This window comes from Erpetoichthys calabaricus, chromosome 4 (genome assembly GCF_900747795.2).
Source record: "Erpetoichthys calabaricus chromosome 4, fErpCal1.3, whole genome shotgun sequence".
Taxonomy (NCBI): Eukaryota; Metazoa; Chordata; class Cladistia; order Polypteriformes; family Polypteridae; genus Erpetoichthys; species Erpetoichthys calabaricus.
Genome location: NC_041397.2, coordinates 250,529,190 through 250,547,004, shown reverse-complemented (window position 1 = coordinate 250,547,004; position 17,815 = coordinate 250,529,190). Strand labels below are relative to the sequence as shown.

Sequence of the window (17,815 nt, the reverse complement as noted above, 5' to 3'; positions counted from 1 at the left end):
CTTCCTTAGCCCCCGTGATTTTCATGGTCACACCCGTCAAAACACAGTAGAATCCCTTTTCTTATTTTTTTTTTTAATATCTTTTCAGGCCTGCAGGTGCAAAATTCTGTCTATAAATTGTTTGTGCACGAGATCAAGATGGCTGGTAGAAAATAACAAAGCCCAGTGTTTGAGATTTTTGAATGCAAAATTGAAGGCATTCATTATAAGCACATTGTCGCTGAAGTGAGATATGTTGTGAGGTATAGACATTTAGAGGAAAAAAAACCCTCACACCTTAAAATTCACCTAGTTTTCATTACAAATTGGCCAATTCTGGGTAATAAAAGGAAAAGAAAAAAGTGCCAACAAGCAGCACAGATTTGTTCAGCACAAATAACATAGAAAATATTAAAAAAATTATAAAATTGTGTAAAATTGTTCATATTCAGTACCTGGTTTTGATTATGCTTGTTTTTTTATCGGACAGAAACAAAACCAAATAGTAAAGTGTGTTGTGTAGTATAGTAAGCTTCCACTAACATTAAACTCATATTATACCCAAACCTGTTAAGTGTACAGTACTGTCTCATTATGACACAAAAACTAAACTTCATAGTAGCTCTTTAGCCATACCATAATTACTAAAACTAAAACTAATATATATATATAAAAATAAAATAGAAATGTCTTTGTAAAATAAAAACTAAACTAAAACTAAAAATACATGATGAAGTAAAACTAAAACTAAACTGAATTTCCAAGTAAGGTCACAAAAAATATAGAACTAATAAAAAGGCAAAACTATAATAACCTTGATGCACATCCTCTCTCTGACACACTAACAATGAGTACTTTCAACAAATGAATCATTTAACAGTACTGGTGTTCCTTTATACCAGTGGCAAAATACCTCTATAATGTCTCACTTGGACTGTGTCTGCCCAGTCAGAATTTTTTTAAATAACTTTCTTCCTTCCACCTATATGTTTAACATGCAGATTAAAGTTAAAGTTAAACAGTTAAACACAGAGATGACAATATGCATTTTTGGAAACTAGGGTTACATTTTTGAAGGTGTAGTTTCTGGAAAGATGTGTGCTTGGGATATAACCACTTAGCATTTAAAGACATGTCATGTATGAGGTTTTATTGTGGGTTGGGTAGAAAGAAGAAACCTTTTTTTTTTTTTAAGGTGAGAAGAGAGTGTGTAGATGTCTAGATTGGATGGCTCTCTCCTTAGTAAGAAACCACATACTGTAAAAGCTATTAAGGGTGCTTGTAGCAGTAAGCTGGTCTTGGACAGGAAGGCTAAGAACATTGAATGAAACAGGCATCTATTTTCTACAACTGTCATCCTTCTTAAACATACTCTCCAGAAAATCCCAATAGCAGAAGTTAAAGATTCTATGTTATAAAATCAGACTTTTTTGAGGTAATTCTCCAATTGCATCAGACTCTTTTGAGACAATTCTCTAATTGCATATACAAAGAAATACTTGGATAAGTGTGAATTTCCCATCGGGATTAATAAAGTATCTATCTATCTATCTATCTATCTATCTAATTCTGACTGCTGATCGGTCATTATCAGGCGGCTAATACAGTTAGGTCCATAAATATTTGGACAGAGACAATTTTTTTCTAATTTTGGTTCTGTACATTACCACAATGAATTTTAAATGAAACAACTCTGATGCAGTTGAAGTGCAGACTTTCAGCTTTAATTCAGTGGGGTGAACAAAACAATTGCATAAAAATGTGTGGCAACTAAAGCATTTTTTAACACACTCCCTTCATTTCAGGGGCTCAAAAGTAATTGGACAATTGACTCAAAGGCTATTTCACTGGCAGGTGTGTGCAAGTGCATCGTTATGTCATTATCAATTAAGCAGATAAAAGGCCTGGAGTTGATTTGAGGTGTGGTGCTTGCATGTGGAAGATTTTGCTGTGAACAGACAACATGCGGTTAAAGGAGCTCTCCATGCAGGTGAAAGAAGCCATCCTTAAGCTGCGAAAACAGAAAAAACCCATCCGAGAAATCGCTACAATATTACGAGTGGTAAAATCTACAGTTTGGTACATCCTGAGAAAGGAAAGCAAGCACTGGTGAACTCAGCAACACAAAAAGACCTGGACGTCCACGGAAGACGACAGCGGTGGATGATCGCAGAATCATTTCCATGGTGAAGAGAAACCCCTTCACAACAGCCAACCAAGTGAACAACACTCTCCAGGGGATAGGCGTATCGATATCCAAGTCTACCATAAAGAAAAGACTGCATGAATGTAAATACAGAGGGTGCACTGCAAAGTGCAAACCACTCATAAGCCTCAAGAATAGAAAGGCTAGATTGGACTTCGCTAAAGAACATCTAAAAAAGCCAGCACAGTTCCGGAAAAACATTCTTTGGACAGATGAAACCAAGATCAATCTCTACCAGAATGATGGCAAGAAAAAAGTATGGAGAAGGCGTGGAACAGCTCATTATCCAAAGCATACCACATCATCTGTAAAACACGGTGGAAACAGTGTGATGGCTTGGGCGTGCATGGCTGCCAGTGGCACTGGGACACTAGTGTTTATTGATGATGTGACACAGGACTGAAGCAGCTGAATGAATTCTGAGGTGTTCAGAGACCTAAATGCAGTCAAATTGATTGGGTGGCGTTTCATGATACAGATGGACAATGACCCAAAACATACAGCCAAAGCAACCCAGGAGTTTATTAAAGCAAAGAAGTGGAAAATTCTTGAATGGCCAAGTCAGTGACCTGATCTTAACCCAATTAAGCATGCATTTCACTTGTTGAAGACTAAACTTCAGCCAGAAAGGCCCACAAACAAACATCAACTGAAAGACGCAGAAGTAAAGGCCTGGCAGAGCATTAAAAAGGAGGAAACCCAGCATCTGGTGATGTCCATGAGTTCAAGACTTCAGGCTGTCATTGCCAGCAAAGGGTTTTCAACCAAGTATTAGAAATGAACATTTTATTTCCAGTTATTTAATTTGTCCAATTACTTTTGAGCCCCTGAAATGAAGGGATTGTGTTAAAAAAAATGCTTTAGTTGGCTCACATTTTTATGCAATCGTTTTTTGTTCACCCCACTGAACTAAAGCTGAAAGTCTGCACTTCAACTGCATCTGAGTTGTTTCATTTAAAACGCATTGTGGTAATGTACAGAACCAAAATTAGAAAAAAGTTGTCTCCGTCCAAATATTTATGAGACCTAACTGTATATAGCTAGCAACATTTACCTAATGGAATAATTACCATATGATATATTGAGTGAAGAGTGACAGCATAGATTAAATTATGGTGAGAAATACTTACAAAGCACTAGGTGGCTCTGCCCCCTGCTTGCTTCACTCGCTAACCCCCGGGTATGGGTAACCGGATGTACAATTTAAAGCGATTGTCATTTTCATGGGAACGTTTACATATGCATAATAGAACTAACTATTTTACATTACAGCGAGTAATTAACCATAGTTAAAAACAGTAAAACGTAATGAATTGAAAGAAATGTATATTTCATATTGCGGTATTTGTTGAGTTAAACATTTTCGTTCTGTTTGGCTTTGAAATTAACATGAAAATACATTTTAAACTTACACTTCTACTGTAACACTGGAATTAACTTTTCGTTAATATCGCATTGAATTTTGATTCCATGTTTGGAATTACATCATGACAACGCAACGTATAAATGCCCGTGAGTGAATATCGCTTCTTTCTCTTAGGGCTGGGTGGTGACCAATTCTATATCACGGTATTTTTCAAAATTATACCAGTTTCACGGTATTCAACGGTATTTTTTTCCCCATGCATGAGTGGATGTTAACCACATTTTCCACTGCAATTACTGCAGTAGACTGGCTAAAAATAACCTATTCCACTGTCATGAGAATTGTACAAAAAATTTTTAATGTGCACACAAGTATTAATACAGGTTTGCATGGCCCCATAAAGGGGGTGGCACTAATGAAGAGAAGGAATCACATTGCATTACAATTGCAGTCAAAATATAGAACCATTTTATTGAACAAATGAACAACTTAAACTATAATTTTCACAATATATTTTCAACCATCCAAAGAGGCATTTAGACTTAGTAAAATATCCAGAGGTGCTTGTCAAAAGTTGTATTGCACTGAACATGTCTTAGAAAAGGAATAAAGAGTAAATATTTTTGTAAACCAACTACACTTTCTGTTAATGTCAACAATCTCTGTCCACTGAAATGTTAGCTAAATGGATTGTAATGGCGTTGGTTATCTCAATCCACCGCTTGCTTTTTTGTTGTAGGCACTCCTACAGTGTCCTCTAGCTTTTTCAGTTTTACCTGAGGACATGGAGGGTGCCAACCTTAGTTCCATAGATTCATGGTACTCCAAAGCATGTTTGTGGCTAAGGTAGTACAGCAAATTGCTCGTGTTACCGCCTCTGGCGACAACTTTAGCTCGACAACATTTGCAGTAAATAGTTGTTTGGTCCTCCTCCAACCTTTTAAAACCAAAATCTCCAGACAATAGACACAGCTCCTTTTTTCAGCAAAAGTTCTTCTGTGTCATCATGTTCAACTTTATCGTCTGCTACAGCTTCGGAATGTTCTGAGTCAATTTTCACCGCTCAATACCTCCACTAACGCATGTACTCCATTGCATGCGTGTTTAGCAGTGTAGCAGTGAAAAAAGTCCCCCCTTAAACAGTTTCCCACTGCACCATGTTCCAAACGTTGTTTAGGCCATTTAAACCGGTATTGCGGTATAAGAAAAATCCATATCATAACAAAAATAAATGGTTTTCGGTATGAACTGGTATACCACCCAGCACTACTTTCTCTCTAATAAATAAACCGACTTTTTACATTACAGTGAGTAATTAACCATAGTAAAAAACAGTAAAACGTAATAAATTGAAAGAAATGAACGTTTCATGTTGCGTTACAGGTATTCATTGAGTTAAACATTTTTATTCTGTTTGGCTTTGAAATTAACAAGCAAATACTTTCTAAAGTTACACTTTTACTGTAACACTTCAGTAAAAAAAAATACGTCAAATAACCAATTTTTTAATTCTCGCAGATATGCCTCTTCATTGGAAGAAACACTGCTTTTCCCTGATGGCAACATGAATTAGACGATCTACAAAACTTTAAAGCAGAACAATATCTACATACTTCTGTCATATCACCTATGTCCATATATTCGATCTCTTTTCGCTGTTCCATTATTTCACAGAGTAATGATTTCCATTTGTTAGCGCTAATGTAATGTGATCTTTACTATCAGTTTCTCGTGCCTTTCGAATTTTACTACTTTCATAATCTTTAACCTGCTCTGCATGTGTATCATGCAAACGCTTTTGAACCTCTTTACGATGTTCTACTTTGTCTTCAAATCTGTGTTTTATTTCCATCCCCGCTTGGACCTGCTAGGTTTTCAATTCCACTTGGTCCAGGCCGATTATTCTTTCCTTATTTTCCATATTTGCACTTAGATTATTATTGCTCTTTTTTGAAATTCTTTTCTCTCCAAAGCTTTTGGGCCTGTTTTCGACATGCTGCCTTTTCTTCTTTGCTTAGTTGTTGACGTGTCATCAAGAACGTATTGAATTATTGTCCAGAAATTGACTATTACGAATGAAACAAATAAATTGTATGTATAACAACACTGTCCAGAAAAGCTTCTTTAAAGGATGAAACAGAGGACTTTTCATAAACGACTTAAAATGTGGAAAACGTAAAAATTTATAAAAGCTGAGGGCGCAGGAAGTGTGTCTGACAAAAGCATTCACACGAATGAGAGGTGATTGGACCATGTGCGTGGTTGAATATGGTTGAGAGGAGTGTGGGACTTGAAAAAAAAATCTAGCAAAAGTCTCATCTCGCAGGACTTAAAATTATCTCTTTAAAAAAGTCTCGTCCAAAGATTTCCTATTATAATAGAGAGATCAATTCCAGTCCAAAGTGGATTGTTTAAAATATAGTGTCTTACTTTCCTAGATAAAATTTGAGGGATGTGATCTTAATCTTGACCAGTATGTGGAGGAGAGAAGGAGGGGTAGAAGTACACTACTGAAATTTATACAGTACCAACATTAATCTTAATGGTGGTCTATCAGCCACAAAAACACAGGGAAAGGTGCATCCAAAAGGATTTTGAGGATTTGATTTATTTCATAGCTTTATTATAATTCACCTGAATTTGATTCTCTGTTGTGACAAATATTTGTAATGACTAGATATATAAAAAAAAAGATGTGAATGAAAAGGGTTAGGCATGTCATAATGCTCAAAGCGGTTGTTCAGAGATGAAAAAGTGAAGACCACAAAGGATATTAACAGAGTTGTTACCTAAACATAATAAGAGTATAAAGAAATGACTAGTGTGACACCAGAATCTCTGATGGGGGAATATTTATTGAAATAAACACAAGGCTACTGTTAGGGACTTAAGAGAGATGAATAATAGTGGATAAAGATTGCAAGCCTGCTAGGTACCACTAGAAAGTCTAAAATTTGGAGATATCCTAGAATGTGTAAGGAAAGCATAAGGAGTATAATGTAACATTTTAATCACATTTATAAAAGGCCAAACCCCATTTAAACTCTTGCCCATGCCACCAGTACACACAATTCATTTAGTTAAAATGTTTTTTCTGCATCCAATGACAATAATGCTGTTGGGGTTGGCAACTGGTGGGCCCTGCTGATACAATAAAGGAGATGACATATATTAACTGTGAAAAACAAGCCTGGACCAGATCTGTCTGGTCTTTGTGCATTTAATGTTGTGCTATTGTTTGAAGCCATTATATAAATTAGCTTCGCTAACGAGTCAGAGTTCATCAAGAATATAAAGTTGTAACTAGCGTAGTCCTAAGTGTCTTTATACTGTTCAGGAGAAGGGTACTCAGAATTGTGATCATATTACAATTCAGCTTGATAAAGTAGATCACTGGATTATATATGTACTAGTCATTTAGCCCGTTACAATAACGGGCGCTATTACAGTAGTGCATAAACATTAGTAGGAACAGTCTATATTAAATGGCAAGGGACTTTGACCTCATGCTTTTTGTTGGTCGTATTTTTCTTTCTTTCAGCCTTTCTTTTGTTGATGTTTACTTGCTGAGCTGACCGTTCTTCGTGGGCTGCCGCTGTGTATTGTGTGTCTTTAATTTTCTGTGATAGTAATACTGTCTTGTACGGTTCTATTCAATAAGGGCGCGCACAAAAAGGCGAGCTTCAAAAGGGCGACCTCAATTGAGAGCGGCGAATAAAGGCGTTTGTAGATAATTTAGTTTAAATGGCTCTGAAATATGTGAAGAGCAACAAAGGTGCAGATCTTTATTTACGCACGCCTTTATTCGCTGCGCCCAATTGAGGTCGCCCTTTTGAGGCTCGCCTTTTTGTGCGCGCCCTTACTGAAGGATGCCTGTGCGCGCCCTTATTGAAGGATACCGTCTTGTACGTCCGCTGGCTTGTACGTCCGTAATATACCTTTAATTTTCTCTGATGGTAATACAGGCATGCGCGTCGGTAATATGCCTTTAATCTCCTCTGACAGTAATACTGGCTTGTATGTGGCTGTAATATGAGTCACTGTATTGTGTACCTTTAATTTCCTCTCGCAGTAATACTGGTTTGTATTTCCGTAACGCCTCTAACTTTCTCTGACAGTAATACAGTATCGCGCATCGCACCGTGCCCTGCACACGTCATCAGAAGACACCCACACACGGACACCTGGATGCACATAGGGATTTTATATATATAGATAACAGAAAGTGCAAGAGTTTAGCCTCCAGTTTCAGTCAACCACATGGGGCCGTGTGTGTTACAAAGTTGCAAGCTGTGATTCCAGTTAAGTAATTTGCCTGTTATGATTAAATTACACTAATAAGGGAACAAGAAATCCCTTAATGGCAAGAAATATGTATATAAGATCTTCAACATAGTCCTGAATTACATTAAATTTTTGAAGATCGGCAATGTTTTGAGCAAAAGGCTGGATTATGTAATATTGAGAGTTTGCCAGTCCATCTGGTGTCCTGAGTAAGCAAATAAGAAAGATGAAGTTTTAAACAAAATGGATTTATGATCAGATAGGGCACTAGCAATAATGTTACCTTCTGTAATAATACGTGAAGGAGACTGAGACGTGAGAATGCAGTCAATTCTAAATTGTTCACTGTGGCAAGAAAAAATTCTTTAGCGGCAGGATTCATTAATCTGAAAACATCTGTTAAATTTGGGTCTGAAACTACAGATGGCATATGTAGACTAAATAATTCTTTGACTCATAGGCCTATCATAACCCATCACTTTGAGAATGCTGCTATGAGAGAGATGACTAAAACTAGGATTGATATGAGTCTGGGAATGTATAAAGCCATTTTTCTGCCTGCTATCTCTATGAAGCAAAAACATAATCTGCCCACAGAATCCTAGATGGTGTGCTCCTAATTATAATTAAAACCCTGTGTTTCCAAGACTATATCTTAGCAGAAAAGCATGGCATGTTGCCTAAAGTGAGTTTAGTTTACTGGATACTGCCATTATATTATGCAATAAGCAGTCCAGGAAACAAAATATTTGTGGGCATTATTTAGTTCAAGGCCCCTAATATTCCAGGTCAGAGCCACCAAGTCACTCATAGTTAAGAGTGTCATAATGAAAGGACAAAGCATTTTAAGATGAATGAGTATTTGTAAAGCAAGAAAATTTATGTAATACATTCACAAAGAATCCCACTCTAAACCCACCAATTAAAGAAAGGATGAAAGAAGCTTAGTCTAACAGTTCCCAATCCCATTATGGAAATTGCTTTGCTAATGGGTTGAATTTTGAAGTAAAAAATGAAGTGTTTAGTCAATGCACGTGACTAAAACCTAGAGTGCAAGCAAGCACCCTGAACTTTCCTTCAAAGCCATGAAGCCCGCAAACACTATTAGATAATGATGGTGAAACTATAAACCATAAACAAAGTCAGTCTATAATGGAACAGATGCAAAGGGAGGACGTGCTTATCGTAACATAAGGCTGCTAGAGGCTGATTCCCTATGCTGTGGGGATGGAGGCTGCCTGCCACAATTCCCTTTTAAGAATACCGATATGATAAATGACAAAGGCATACATGGGAGAAACATCCAGAAGTAAACATTCACTCATATTTATACATTGAACACAGCAGTATGAAAACAAACACTCAGCAACATAAATGACTAAGACTCTCTTATGAGAAAGGTCTGAAAGGAAACATCTGTTCATACTTACACTAAGAGTACAGCTGCGTAAAAATACAGATGCACAGCAACTACAGAGAGGGTATCCATTGACAAAAAATTATTGATAACTGCTGAAAGCCTTCTTCACTTCATTAATCAGTATCAAGCTATATGAAAACTTAAGATGAGTGGGGTTAAAATGCAGAAAGAATGACTTATTGAGCTTTCTTCAAAAGAGGAATTATTGCCTTATATGCTAGGCTAGTTGTGGAAGGGTAGTAAGGGGGCAAAAAATGGACTTTATGCTGCTTACATGACCGGTTTAGAGCTCTACTAGCCTCTTGGAATACCAGTTGCCAGTCCATATAATAAAGGAATCACAAAATTCAGGGTTTTGGATAAGCAGTGTAGTTTGATGTAGAGTATACTCAATGGCATCTTTCAATTACTGGAAAAAAACCCTAAAACTTCATTAATCCAACCTGCCATATTATTTCCTTCACTGTGTTCTGTAATCCTCATTAAATAAAGATTATTGTGTCTTTTTCTGTCTCCTAGCTTAATATTTCTGGCTGGCTTTAAAGGAGCATTTATGGATAGGGCTTGATATAGCATGAATCATTTATTTCTTGGACAAGGTAGCTATTTTAGAGTTGGTAGCATCAAATCAGAACTCCTCCAGGAGATTGTCTTTGTGAAGCGATCATTAAAAATTAGAGCACACTGCATGATGTGAGAACGTAAGGAAAAAGTGAAAAAAAGAAACATCTCCGAGAAGCTAAGATCTTGCGCTTCTACTGGCTTAAGATCTTAGCTCTGTTGAGAGTCATGCCCTCTTAAAAGGAAAGATGTGTGTAATTTGATAAATGCTATATAGCATTCTTTTTGTAAATACTTATTCAATTAAAGCAGTGAAGGATGTTTAAATTTGTTAGAAACTTAAGGTACTTGGGAAATAGGTGTGTAATTGGTGTTGCACAGCCTGCAATCATTCTAAGGACAGTTTTGCCTTAATTTATGAGATCCTACATTTGCCATGTCATCAGATGAATGTTCTCATAGGACTAGCTCTCACTTCAGCTGACCTCATCAAAAAAAATTTTTTGGCAAGCTACTGTTAAAGCAGATCAAACCTTGTGAATGTGCACACCAAGTAAATTTCTTTATGTGATAATCTGTCAAGATACAGTAACTAGGTACACAGTGCCAAATTAGTCACTGAGATTACAGCATCTGACAACAGGCAAAATAGGTGTATTCTGCCAACAGGCATTGAGATAACTTCAGCAAGAACAGAAAAGATTTTGATGATTACTTGTGCTAGCCACGCAAGGAAGGTAGTATGTCCCAGTGTACAATGGTTTAAAAACAGAAAATATTTTGAAAAAATATATAATAATAATAAAGCTAAAGTTGTGATCATTGAACTCTTGAACCTTTTGAGGAATCCCTTTCCTTAGCTAAGGCTGGTATGGCTGATATATTCATCTTCAAATACATCTTCCTCCACAGGTCTTGGTGTGACGGCTGACAGTTGCTTTTTGCATCATTTAAGGCTTTTCTCACAACAAAACTTTAGGGGAAGGGGGAACAGAGGATCTTAAAAAATAGGCTAGTGGGAGGCTTCTTACTCACTGTAAAAATGTATATATATCCCACCTAAATGTGAGTAGTACTAGGGTGTTGTACCATGTTAGCCATTATGAATGTAGTGAAAAGTCCAGCAAAATGACACCTTTTATTGGCTAGTTTACATCTTGCCTGAAGAAGGAACCGGAGTTGCCTCGAAAGCTTGCATATTGTAATCTTTTAAGTTAGCCAATAAAAGGTGTCATTTTGCTTGACTTTTCACCACCTAAATGTGAGAAAGCATTTATCCATTTCAGGGTCTTTTTTTTTTTTTTTTTTAAATTCTACTTTGTCTCATTTCAGCAGGGGCAATAACACTAGGCAAGGAAACTTTATGAAATTCAACTGAAACAAGTATAGTAAGACACACATGGACCTTGAGCAATGCATTAGCATTGCTGCACCAGAAGAATTTGAGTGATATATATACACATATACAGTACACATGCTGAATACAGTATAAATAAGTGCTGCATGTATGAGGTGGCAGCAGGGTATGGGAAAAAAGGTAGGAGTATACCACATTAAATAAAATTCATGTGCCACATTTCTGATCCAACACAAACTGATATTTGCAGACTGATGCAAGGTTCATTCCATGCTGGTAAGAAACTGGTGGTGCTAGTCAAAAATGATGCTTTGTATTTTGCAAATCCGATACCAAAGCACAATTTCCAATTCTTATATATTTAATAAGGGGATTTTCCACTCATTCCCCTCACCCTTACTCTTCCAATAAGGGACTTATTGGGGTGGTTATAAGTGTAAATCATGAATGAACACCCCCCCCCCCCCCACTAAAAAAAAAAAAGCTTTCAATGGGAATTATGCTTCATGAAATACACTAAAACATTTAAAAGCACAACTTGTAACCTCTAAACAAGTAATCTCCATGTCTGTATAGCTTAAAAAAGAAAAAAGCAAAAACAGCTTATACATACAGACAGGCCCACATAACGTTAGTATGCACAACATGTACATGAACTACAAACAAAATACATACTACAGAACCTGTAAAATCCTTTGTAGATAGAAAATGTAGCCTTATCGACTGTTACTGTGGTAAATGAATTAGATAAAAAGATCCATCTAGTCACTTTCTGTAAGAACATTCTTCAAATTTGAACCACAGGAACTAGATCCTATCATGGTAGCAAGGAGTACAGGCCACTATTTTTCATTTATTAGCTAGACATTTGGCTTACAAAAACAAAACAAGAAACAATGCTGCTGAACTAACACAATTAAGAATCTGCAGCAAAACAACTATAAACACTCAAAAGATTTTATTGTGTTACAAGATTTTTTAAAGCATAAATTCAAACAAGTTCTAGAAATGTATTTTGGCAATGGTTGTTTCATATTTACTTGAGAGCACCACAGTCTTTGTAGCCAGAATTTTACACTGTGAAAAGTACCATTTTACGTCATCCCAAAGATGCTGTACTGGTTTGACATCTGGGGACTATTGACACTATTGGGGTAAATATGGAACAAACTTGAGATTATGTGCATTTTCTGACAGTACACATTATTCTGCAGAAACTATGTGGTTTCTGAGAAGCAAGATTTATAATTTCTGCCACCGTTAACCAAACCACAGTAAAAGTCACTTAGATAATGTTTCTTGCACACTCTAAGCAAAAGCGTGTCAAGGAAACGCTACTGGGGCTCCTTTATACCAACAGCAATATGCCTGCACAATGACTCACTGTGATGGCCAAGTCAGAGTAGAGTTGGTGAAGGTGGAGGAGTTGAAATACTTGGGATCAACAATTCAAAGTAACAGGGATTGTGGAAGAGAGGTGAAAAAGAGTGTAGGCAGGGTGGAGAAGAGTGTCAGGAGTAATTTGTGACAGGCAGGTATCAGCAGAGTGAAAGGGAAGGTCTACAGGACAGTAGTGAGACCAGTTATGTTATATGGGTTGGAGATGGTGGCACTGACCAGAAAGCAGGAGACGGAGCTGGCAGAGTTAAAGATGTTAATATTTGCATTGGGTGTGACAAGGATGGACAGGATTAGAAATGAGTACATTAGAGAGTCAGCTCAAGTTGGACGGCTAGGAGACAAAGTCAGAGAGGCGACATTGCGTTGGTTTGGACATGTGCAGAGGAGAGATGCTGGGTATATTGGGAACACAATGTTAACGATAGAGCTGCTAGGGAAGAGGAAAAGAGGAAGGCCTAAGAGGAGGTTTATGGATGTGCTGAGAGAGTACATTCAGGTGGTGGGTGTAACAGAGCAAGATGCAGAAGACAGGACGATATGGAAGAAGATGATCCGCTGTGGCAACCCTAATGGGAGCAGCCGAAAGACATGTGGCGACAATTTTCTTGCTTTATAGAGATTCCAGTGTTTGTTCAGACCAAAGTGTGGGTGTATATTTATTTATTTACTTATGTACTTACTTATTTACCTATTTATTTATTTATTTATTTAATCAATTTCTGTAAAAAGCCAAATCAATCAATCTATCTATCTATCTATCTATTATTGGGTTGAATAGAACCAAAACCTCTTGACTATGTTTTATGCTACATATAGAATGATGCACTGATTTATGGCGCCATTTGGCCGTATATCAAACTGGCCACAAGTTGGTCACAAAATGTACACGTCATCGCAAATAAGACTCTCTGTGCCTGGTGTGGATCACTGACATACATTCTTTAACTGCCAGTACAGTGTAGCAGAACTAGTAGTAAAAGGAAATTACCAGGGACCTCATGCATAATGCCATGCGTAGAATTCACACCAAAACATGGCGTACGGACAAAAGCGGAAATGTGCATACGCATAAAAAAATTTAGATGCATAAATCTGTGTGTATGCCAACTTCTACATTCTTATGACTCCTCCCAGTATAATGCCTCTGAATATGCAAATCAATATAAATAGCCCCTTATGTTTTGCCTTCTGTGAAATGACAATGGCAAAAGCACAGGGAAAAAGAAAAATTTCAGTGAATACCAACTACAGACAAAGAGAAACATACTATTCATTGGTTTAAGTACTGATATAAACAACAAGAGGAAGTTGTTCGAGTGACAGCGTGGCGGAGAAACTCAAAAGTTCAAGTTCAGAAAGTAGCAGTGTCTGACATAAATAAGTGGTCAGATATCAAAGTCGCAGTGAAAAGGTGAGTCGTAGCACAACGTCTGAGTGGACGTGTATTAGGGTACAGAGGAGAAAAAAAAAAAAAAACTGGGACACAGTGTGAAAAAAAGGTAGAAATTTCCACTTAAATCGCATACTTTATTTTGTCATTAAAGCTGAACATCATAAACTTCATCTTAAAATCGTTTAATAGTTTCTCAAATCCCACCGTAACTAAAGTAGCACGTTAAATGCTTCGTATTCTATGTACTCTTACATATGTCAATCAGTACCTGCTTCTTAAACGGGCTTTCTCTTACACCAACAGTAGACAGAATAAATTACATTCATGATGTTACAGCTTTCTGAACAGTTTAAATACTAAGATGTAAACTTGAGACAATTTTCATGATGATAGATATTAAATCATGTACTAAACATTGAGGCACCAAATAACCAATCGCCAAACAATCAGCTCTTTAATAAATGTCAAGCCATCTGTAAGCTTAGAATGCCGATTCTTCAAAACTTTTAAGGAACACTGAAATATCTTCATAGTATATGTTTAATTGTCCATCCATCTATCCATCCAGGGTCGCGCCAGCCCCAGCAAGCATATAGCGCAAGGCATGAACAATCCCTGAATGGGGCACCAGTTCATCGCTACCGTTGTCCACCGAGTCCTCACATATTTAATCATTAACAATATACATTATTTAAATGAAGTTTTAAATGTATCTATATAATGTAATATATATACTTTAATGCATTTCATCTTTAAAATGATAAAGAGCTCCACAAAGATAGCATCTGTAAATACGTGCTCTCAACTGAATTGAATTCCTTTATTGTTATTGAATGGTACAATGAGATTCAATATGGAAATCCTCCATAAACTTACTTTCCTATAAAATGATAAAATAACAACGATAAAATAATAACAAATAATAATAATAGAACAGTGAAAAATATACAATATGAAAGGATAAGTGGCTCAGGTTGTGCAATATTACAACTTTAATGTAAGTTTACAGTGAGGCAATTGTACTTATAATTATAAACAGTTCTACCGAGAGCACTTGATGGACTGATTGAGGCAATTGTACTTATAATTATAAACAGTTCTACCGAAAGCACTTGATGGACTGATTGAGTGCATTTATAGCTCTTGGGATGGAACGGTTTCTGAACCACGAGGTCCATACAGGAAAGGCCCGGAAGAGTTTCCCGAATAGGAGAAGTTCAAATAGTCTGTGCGCATGGCTGAGGCAGCGTGTGCTAGAAGCTCTATCCCGATATTTCTCCTGCTCTTGACACAATCTGCGGTACAGCTTTCTGATCAGCTGCTGTAGAGTGGTGATTCCACACTCTGATACAGTGGCCATTCTGTGCACCATTATATTGTTACAGGTTGATTACAATCAGATGCCTTAAATTAATAAACGATATGTGGTTAATTTCAGTGTATTTGATAAAGCCGCATCAGGGATGTGAATCTAAAAAATAAAGGGAAACCACACAGGTATGGTAGCACTGCTTTGACGCCAGTTTGCAAAATCGAGCAGAGAACTTGCATACGCAAGGGATTGATCTGGTGTGAAAATGTGCATAGATTTACGCAAAGTTTAGTTTTTATACATCACGATATGAGCGTGGAAACGGGCGTACGCAACAATTTTTGTGCATACACACTTTTCATACATGAGGCCCCAGGTTATCTGTTATTCATACAAGCTCATCAACAAAATTAAAAAAAAATTAGAGGGAACATTGAAACTAATGGCCTCCACTCAGCTGGCTGTAAATCTGACTTGACAGTATTTTGACTTGCTATTTGGAGAAGCAAGCTTTTTATGTTAAAGAGCAGGTGACCATTGATTGCATCCGTGTTTATGTCAAATATGGCATAATGTTTCTCTATTTACAGTAATCCCTCCTCGATCGTGGGGGTTGCTTTTCAGAACCCCCCGCTAAAGGTGAAAATCCGCGAAGTAGAAACCATATGTTTATATGGTTATTTTTATATTGTCATGCTTGGGTCACAGATTTGCGCAGAAACACAGGAGGTTGTAGAGAGACAGGAACGTTATTCAAACACTGCAAACAAACATTTGTCTCTTTTTCAAAAGTTTAAACTGTGCTCCATGACAAAACAGAGATGACAGTTCCGACTCACAATTAAAAGAATGCAAACATATCTTCCTCTTCAAAGGAGTGGGCGTCAGGAGCACAGAATGTCAGAGAGAGAGAGAGAGAGAGAGAAAAGAAAACAATCAAAAATCACTAGGGCTGTTTGGCTTTTAAGTATGCGAAGCACCGCCGGACAAAGCAGCTGCAAGGAAGAGAGCAATGTGAAGGTAGTCTTTCAGCATTTTTTAGAGGAGCGTCTGTATCCTCTAGGCCAGTGTGCGAACAGCCCCTCTGCTCACACCCCATCCGTCAGGAGCAGAGAATGTCTGAGAGAGTGAGAGACAGAGAAAAACAAACAATCAAAAATCAATACGTGCCGTTCGAGCTTTTAAGTATGCGAAGCACCGTGCGGGAAGCATGTCGCTTGACAAAGCAGCTGCACGGAAGGGAGCAATGTGAAGATAATCTTTCAGCATTTTTAGACGAGCGTCCGTATCGTCTAGGGGTGCGAACAGCCCCCCTGCTCACACCCCCTCCATCAGGAGCAAAGAATGTCAGAGCGAGAGAGAGAGAAAACCAAACAATCAAAAAATCAATATGTGCTGTTTGATCTTTTAAGTATGCGAAGCACCGTGCGGGAAGCATATCACTTGACAAAGCAGCCACATGTAAGCCCAGCAAGGAAGGGGGCAATGTGAAGGTAATCTTTCAGCATTTTTTGAGGAGCGGCCATATCCTCCAGGGGTGCGAAAAAACCCCCGTGCTCACAATATATTTGAGGAGTTTTATTTAATACGTAATACGTGCTGTGGTTGGGTAGCTTCTCAGCCATCTGCCAATAGCGTCCCTTGTATGAAATCAACTGGGCAAACCAACTGAGGAAGCATGTACCAAAAATTAAAAGACCCATTGTCCGCAGAAATCCACGAACCAGCAAAAAATCCGCGATATATATTTAAATATGCTTACATATAAAATCCGTGATAGAGTGAAGTCGCGGAAGTCGAAGCGCAATATAGCGAGGGATTACTGTAGTTAATTTTGTGATGTATGTTTATTTCTTTATTTAATTCAATGTTATTAGCATGCAGGGCTCTTAAGTGAAAGTGAAATTGAACTATTTGAATTGATTATTTAAGATATTTTGTTAAAATAATGCCAACATAAAAGTTAATGGGAGAAAAAAAATCAAAACACACACAAACAATATTAAATTAGGCTAGACAAAAAAATGAAATGTAACAGTTATCAAGACAGAAAAGAACAGCACTTTTGGCTTACACATTTGTGGTTAAGAGCATTTTATCAATCACCATCATCAAGGCAGAACTGCAACAGAAGTGCAAAATGCTTATTCTGATAGCAAGTGATAGCAAGTGAACTCTAACATCAGGAAATATATTGTTTGTTCCTAGTGATTGATGCCATACCCCTGACACACAGCATCCGTCTATCGTGAATATCATTCTAGGGAGTTTTACAAATGAACAGCTAAGCTGAGCCACTTTTTTTGGAAAGCACGCAAGTGAAGCAGCTTGCTCAGTGTCACATATTGACAGAGACTGAACCCACAATTTCACAATTCAACTCAGACTATATGCCCTATTTCAAAAGGGCTGCAACTCATTGCTCTGTGGTAAGAGCTGTTCAGACTGAGGTTGGGGGCATCTGCATAAATATTTAACAGACTAGGCAAGAATCCAGTGCATATGCTTTTACGGACATATTAAGCAGTCAGGATTT

General features: G+C 37.4%; 1 protein-coding gene across 2 annotated transcripts in view; it reads right to left on the bottom strand.

Moving 5' to 3' along the window:
• Nucleotides 1–17,815, bottom strand: part of LOC114650766 (probable ribonuclease ZC3H12C) — a 101,834-nt gene that overhangs the window by 40,143 nt on the left and 43,876 nt on the right. The window lies entirely within an intron of this gene.